Below are 7,500 nucleotides of genomic sequence, written 5' to 3'. Positions count from 1 at the left end.
TGACAAGATATCTCAAGAACCGCTGTATGGATTCACATGAAACTTTCAGCGATGTTTGGCCTTGTGACTGGCACAAACTGATTAGATTTTGGGATCGATCTGGTTCCGGACAAGGATTCTAGATTATTTTTCCTTTTTTTTTTTTAATTAGTTTTTGAGAGCGGTCGCGTTCATTTTTAGTATTCTCATTTGTAAGAGCAGTCGAGTCTATTTTAGATATTTCTCATTTTAAAAATGATCTCCGGTTAATCACTGAGAGGACATTGGTGTTGCCTTGGCAGAGGTTTGTGCCCACCAAGTGCTCTTATTATTATTATTATTATTATTATTATTATTAAGGCAGTAAGCTGGCAGAATTAGTAACACACCAGCCAAAATGATTAGTGGTATTTTCACCATCTTATGGTCAAAATAGTTATGATGAGAGTACCACTCATATTAATTAGCTCTTGGTGCATAAAAGCACTCTTGTTTATATTGCCAGCAGGGAGATAAGTCAGCTGACACAATAAACACTGAGACCACCAGATCACATGATATTGCTCTTCCCTGGTTTTGTCAATGCTGGAGATAGCAACGATGTATCTGTTAGCGATATACAGAATCACAGAGCCAGAACGGGCGTCGGTGTCATGAATAGTGAGTGGGCTTGTTAAAGAAATTGTTTTCTAAAACAACACCTACTTTTAAGTGGGAACAAATATTAGCTTTTGGTATTAATACTGCTTCTGTTGCTAGTAATTATAGATATAAATGTTCTTGGGAGTGTACAAGAAAACACATTAATGATAGAAAAATAAGTTAAATATGTAGGAACTATATTTTCTTTCCTTTAAATAAAGACATGTCTGGTTTTCCAAAAGGAAACAATAGAATACTGCTTATCTCATATTTATTTTGTTGTTATTGTTGTCTAGTGCTGGGCAGTCGATCTTTGGCTCTTTTTTTTAACTATAATCATCATCATCATCATCATTTAACATCTGTTCTCCATGCTGGCATGGGTTAGAGGGTTTGATTGGGACTGGTGAGCCAGAGAGCTGCACCAGGCTCTAGTTGTTTGTTTTGATGTGGTTTCTTATTTCTTTGTTGCCCACAAGGGGCTAAACAGAGAGGGGACAAACAAGGACAGACAAAGGGATTAAGTCGATTACATCGACCCCAGTGTGTAACTGGTACTTAATTTATTGACCCCGGATGAATGAAAGGCAAAGTCGACCTTGGCGGAATTTGAACTCAGAACGTAACGGCAGACGAAATACTGCTAAGCATTTTGCCCGGCATGCTAACGTTTCTGCCAGCTCACCGCCTTGATGTGGTTTCTATTGGCTGGATGCTCATCCTAATGCCAACCACTCTACAGAGTGTACAGGGTGCTTTTTCATGTGACACCAGCCGCAACAACAATTTCACTTATCTTGACATGTCTTCTCAAGCACAGCCAATCGCCAAAGATTTCGATCACTTGTCACGATACAAAATTTCCTTGACATCAAATGTTTACCGATCATTTCATTCTTCCATACATTTCCAGGTGCCATTTGATGTCAGACTGTTTACAACTATAAATCATTTTCCATTTAACAGCTACACAAAGATAACCCTTCAGTATTTGGCACTGTAAACAGCCTACTTAATCCTGGACTCATATTTCAACAATGACTGGACACTTGTAAATTAATTCCTCACTCCAACAGACATGTCTCCTCACAGCTTTTTCTCCTACAGCTGGCTGGTCTAATTTATGCCATCTCCATAGAAGCACCTCCTACACGCTCGGCTTGCCTCTTCCTTGTCATTATATCTTAATGACCCCACTCCAAAGACTTGCACTAACCACTATACTCAATCTTTCCTCCCCAGAACACTGGTCATCTGGAATTCCATTCCTGGCTATGTTTTGCAGGCAGTCATTGACGAGCAGTTCCTCAAGAATGACAAGGCTGCAAACGTCATGGGCACCGGCAGAGTCTGCAGTGGTCATGATTAAAATTTTCTCCTGCTTTGACTAAACCACAAAAAATAAAACAGAACACAAAGAACACAGAAATTTCCTTCTCAACAGAAATATTTATCTTAAGAATCCTTATGTGTTAAAAACCAATTTTATCTGTAAAGAAGACAGGTGTATGAATATGGACGGCAGCTGTTTGGGATCCAATTAATAAGCTACATCAGGTCAGTGGGCCTTCTAAGGGATTCTGTTGGATAAGGTCAGGAAAAGCTGCGAGAAGATGCAGTCGGCTTTAGAATAATGTGGCAAGTTGTAGGAAGTGATGACAAACTAAAAAGATGACAGGCTGAGAGAAGACAATGACAAACTATGGAAGGCACAACCAGTTACTAAGACAAATGACAAGCTATACAAGGATGCAGCAAAATATGGAAGGACATAACAAGCCACAGAAGAATGTGACATGCTTTGGAAGAATGCAATATACCAGTGGTTCCCAAACTTTTTAGAGACGCGACCCACTATCTATGACACCAGTTTATAGCGACCCACTTAACTCTACTAGGTTAAAAACATTAATGAAAGAAACAAATTTATTTCAGATTACATTTTCATTGAGGCCTGTGAGAAGGATGAGCCTGTTTCTTGCTACGCTCAATAATAGAATTAACATCAGGTTCAATGCGTGATAGTTTCAGCCGTAAAGAATTTGAGAGCTGCAGTTTATTTCGAAATTTGCTTTTAATCCCAACCATTGCTGAAAATCCAGCTTCACAATTATAAGATGACGCGAATGGGAGAAGTACTTTTAATGCTTCGGTGGAAATGATTGGGTACGGGGTTTGAAGAGACGTCCAGAACTGTACCAATTTTCGGGTGTTAAAGGTCATTTTCAAGGAAGAGTCTTCGGATAAATCAATAAGTTCCTCATCAGCTTTTGTTGAAATGCGTAATTTTATAACTTTTTGCGACCCACTAGGATTCCATTCGCGACCCACTGATGGGTCGCGACTCATAGTTTGGAAACCACTGCTTTAGACAATAGAAGAATGCTACAGAAAATGGAAGAACAACAGATGATGTGAAAGAATGGGACATGACCTGGAAAAATGCAACATGCGGTGGGAGACAAGGAGCTCTGGGAGACAAAAAAGATGTGGAAGAGTTAAGAAACTACAATCTTTAAATTATTTTCAAGTTTCAATGAAACAATATTTTCTCTATTTATCTACTGCTATGTGATAAAAGAAGTATCTGTCATTGCTGTGTGATGCAATGTGTGATAAAAGAAATTATAAATCCACACAGCTATCAGTAACTAAACTCAATGTACTTCATTCCACAACCATCTCATACACATCTACATACACACACGCAGATATTTCAAAAGTAAACTGATAACCTTCTTTTTTACAATTTTATTTGTGCAGACACTGTTTGTTAGTACAATGCTCAAACAGGTCAGATCATTAAAAACTGTCTCAAAGCGTGTCCTTCTAAATACTAGATTAACTATTTAAATGCATCGAATGATGCATTTGCATCTAGAAATGAAATAACTTTCAAAGATGATGGTGTCTATTTATTTGTGAGATGTGTATGCGTGTGCTTTATTTACGGATTAAAGCAAGGCAACCAACGGTTTCATGTGGCAGAGATCTCCACAATTTTCAAGCAATCCTCCTGGAAGTGATAGTTATCTCCATTTAAATAAAGAATATTTATCCAAAATGTAGTGTTGAGCACTTATTTTCACTGTTTGATACAAGCATATATATATGATGCTTTTTATGTGCCACCGGCATGGAAGCCAGTCATGGCAGCACTGGCATTGACCACGTTCAGATTGTGCTTTTAATGTGCCACCAGCACAGGGACCACATCTACAATTTCCATTTGATTGTGATTTGATTTGATTTTGATTTTGATGTACTTGACTCAACAGGTCTCCTCAAATACAGTATGTCGCCCTCCAATCCATGGTACTTTTTGAGTGGACTGGTTATGCAACACTGGTGTTGGTTACAGCTGTGAACTCACTTTATTTGCTGGGTCTTCTCAGTCACAGCATATCTCCAGAGGTCTCTGTCTTTCATAATTTCCTCTGAGAGGCCCAACGTTCGAAGGTCATGCTTCACCACCTCATCCCATGTCTTCCTGGGTCTACCTCTACCCCAGATTCCTTCAACTGTTTGGGAGTGGCATTTCTTCACACAGCTCTCCTCATCCATCCGTAGTACATAACCATACCAACACAAACGTCTCCCTTGCACACCACATCTGATGCTTCTTATGTCCAACTTTTCTCTCAGGATGCTCACACTCTGTCGCGTATGCCACTGACATTACACATCCAGCGGATCATACTAGCTTCATTTCTTTCGAGTCTACTCATGTCTTCAACAGTCACGGCCCATGTTTCAATGCTGTGAAGCATGGCAGTTCGCACACATACATTGTACAATCTACCTTTCATCCTGAGTGAGAGGCCCTTTGTTGCCAGTAGGGGTAGAAGCTTTCTGAACTTTGCCCAGGATATTCTTATTCTGAGCATGCACCCCCACTACAGACGTGGTCACCTAGGTAGCGGAAGCTGTCAACTACTAGTTCCCCCCTCCCCCGGCATGTGATGGAATCATGTATGTATATAGTGAAGTATGAGAGAATTAGGAGGGGGCTTAGAAAGGGGTGCCTGTGGAAAATGAAAGAGTGTTACTTTTTATGTGTGTGGTTTGTGGGCGGAGGTGTTTGAGTCGTGCAGGCCTGGTGAGCCACCAAAATTCTCATAGAAATCGACCCATGATAAACAATGACGTGGGTATTAAAATTCATAACAGAACATGTGTAAAATGTGGAAGGGCGTGCCTCTCAGTTGGAGGACTAAAAAGACATGTTAAGAGAGTGCATATGGTGGCACCTGTTCCTCCTGCCAGCCAGCACAGTTGTCTAGTATGTAATAAAATGTGTAAAGGGTTGGTCGGGCCTAAGAGTCAAATAAGGGCGTCACATGGCAACAATCATGAATCATTTCAGTAAGTCATATTGGCAATCGCTTTACTCGTGTAACGAGGATGCAGCTGTAATACGTGTGTGTGTGTGTATATATATATATATATATATATATATATATATATATATATATATATGTGTGTGTGTGTGTATACATGTGTATATATATATATATATTTATTTATACACATTTGTTTTTATATATATATATATACGTTTATATATATATATCTATATAAACGTACACATATATATACGTTTATATATGTATATATGTATACGTATGTGTGTGTGTGTGTGTGTATATAAAATATATATATACACATATATACACACACACACACATATATATGTATATTTATACCTTTTACGTGTTTCAGGTATCTGACTGTCGCTATGCTGGGGCACCACCTTGATGGGTTTTACTCGAACAAATTGACCTCGAGCCTTTTTTTTAAAGCCTAGTACTTATTCTATCAGTCTCATTTGCCGAACTACTAGGTTACGGGAATGTAAACATACCAACACTGGTTGTCAAGCAGTGGTGGGGGACAAACACAGACACAAAGAGACACACACACATATACATAAATACACACACAAGCTTCTTTCAGTTTCCATCTACCAAATTCACTCACATATTATCGAGTGAGACCGAGGTCTTATGGACTTCCTTGAAAACAAAAAAAAAAAGCACAAGAAAACAACAGAGGACAAGCAACGCGATCCATTTTATACATGAAAATAACTATTTCTAAATGTAAATGGTAAAATATAGATACGTAAAAAGATAAAACCATTTCAAGAGGAACGAGTTAGGGAATTAATAAGAATCATATATTAAGAGTATGTTCTTACCACAAAAGACGTTGACTACTGTGTGAAGGGTGGTGGTAGAATAAGTGTTACTAGGAGGATGAATGACAAAACCTGCTATCTAATAGTTCACTACCACAAACATCAGCTTCGAGAACTTAATCAAAGTGGTTTGTTGTTTACGATACATCATCTCTTTGTACAGCTTAAAATAGGAACTGAGGTCATTGTAAACTCCTCTTCTAATTTTTTTATCTCATGTTCACGATTAGGATCATTTTCAACAAAAACCTGCATGCTTTCCTCCTATAAATGCCAACTGCTTAATCAATTTAAGTGGTTTAAGTGGAACCTCTGTTGTCTCATCTGTTCTTTTTCTAACAGCATCAGATCCTTGTAACATAAACTTTCTCTACGGGACACTAGCATTTGAATCACATCTTCCTCTACGACTTCTTCAAATCCTACATTCGTTGCAAGTGTCAACATATCTTTCCAAATCTGATGTCAACTTTCTGCTTGAGAAAAACTTGTAATGCCACAAATACAGTCTGGACATATATTTTCCCAAGCACTTCAAATTTGATGGTTTCACTTCATCCCATGACTCAGCTACATTATCAACTGCATCCATTATGTTAAATTTCTTCCAGAAATCTTTAACTGTAAATTTGTCCACCCACCCAATCGCTTTCATAAGTTGTTTGAAAGTTCTTCTCGTATAATTGTTATGTCTCAAGCTACTGCTATCTAGCACCTTCGGATGATCTCTGCTCAACTGCTACTCAACAGCTACTCAACTGTCAGTCAACCGCTACCACGGTCAGACTACCTCTATTTATATGTCTTGGTCGAGCCTACTTCTTCGCTTGGGGGCGTCGCCACAGCAATAATATGCCATGAAATTAACTACCACACCTTGATGTATTGGCAGGAGCAAAGAAATTGTATTCATGGGGATATATCCTACTCCCTTATTATCAGAAAGGTCATCTGAGTTTGCTAGTTTGTTTAGTGCATTGTCTAAAAGAAGCAATGCTTTGTTAGAAATATTATGTCTGGTACTGAACCTCTCTATAGCAGGACAAAAAAATGCTTGTAAACCACTTTATGAAAAGGCTCTTAGTCATCCATGGCTTATTTGAACGCCAAATCAGAAGTAGATTAGACTTTATATAACACTTGAAAGCCCTTCTATTTTCAGAGTGATACATGTGTAGGGGGCTTTAATTTCATATCATCAGCAGATGTCAGACGATTTTTGGAAGCTTTAAATCCTGGTGTTGATTTTTCTCTTCGAGAAATAAAAGTTCTAGAAGGCAGGCGCTTCCAGGAAAGTGCAGTTTCATCAACATTTGAATACTTATTCTGGTGTGGAGCTTCCTTCAGCAATTATTTTCTTCAACTGTTCAGAATAATTAGTAACAGCCTCTGTATCAGCGTTCGCAGTTTCACCAGTCATTTTTATATTGTGTAAATTCATGCTTTTCTGAAACTTTTCAAACCAGTCTTTACTAACCAAAAAAGGATTTTCATTAGAAGTTTCACCTTTTTCAGCAAATTTCCTATAAATGTTTGGCTTTGTTTATCAGCACATAATGCTGATTCAGATCCTCCACACACTCAAGACTTGTTCCATTTTAAGTATTATATTAGATCTATGGAAAAAAAATAAGGTCTGGTCACTTAACGGAATAGCTTCTTGAGCACTTGACATAATT

The 7,500-nt window shown here is 38.3% G+C and overlaps 1 protein-coding gene across 6 annotated transcripts in view; it reads right to left on the bottom strand.

The window, feature by feature from the left end:
• The window catches only part of LOC106883172 (uncharacterized), a 145,143-nt gene that overhangs the window by 100,019 nt on the left and 37,624 nt on the right, over positions 1 to 7,500 (bottom strand). Inside the window, exon 1 of one of the 6 annotated variants that reach the window (XM_089339762.1) lies at positions 5,822 to 6,755. The exons of the other annotated variants lie outside the window; for them this stretch is intronic. The gene's annotated coding sequence lies outside the window, so the exon portion shown is untranslated. Of the gene's footprint in view, positions 1 to 5,821; positions 6,756 to 7,500 lie in introns of those variants that run through there. 6 annotated transcript variants of the gene reach the window in all.

The sequence above is a fragment of the Octopus bimaculoides genome, chromosome 22 (genome assembly GCF_046866305.1).
Source record: "Octopus bimaculoides isolate indiv1 chromosome 22, ASM4686630v1, whole genome shotgun sequence".
Taxonomy (NCBI): domain Eukaryota; kingdom Metazoa; phylum Mollusca; class Cephalopoda; order Octopoda; family Octopodidae; genus Octopus; species Octopus bimaculoides.
This window is presented reverse-complemented; position numbering and strand designations above follow the sequence as displayed.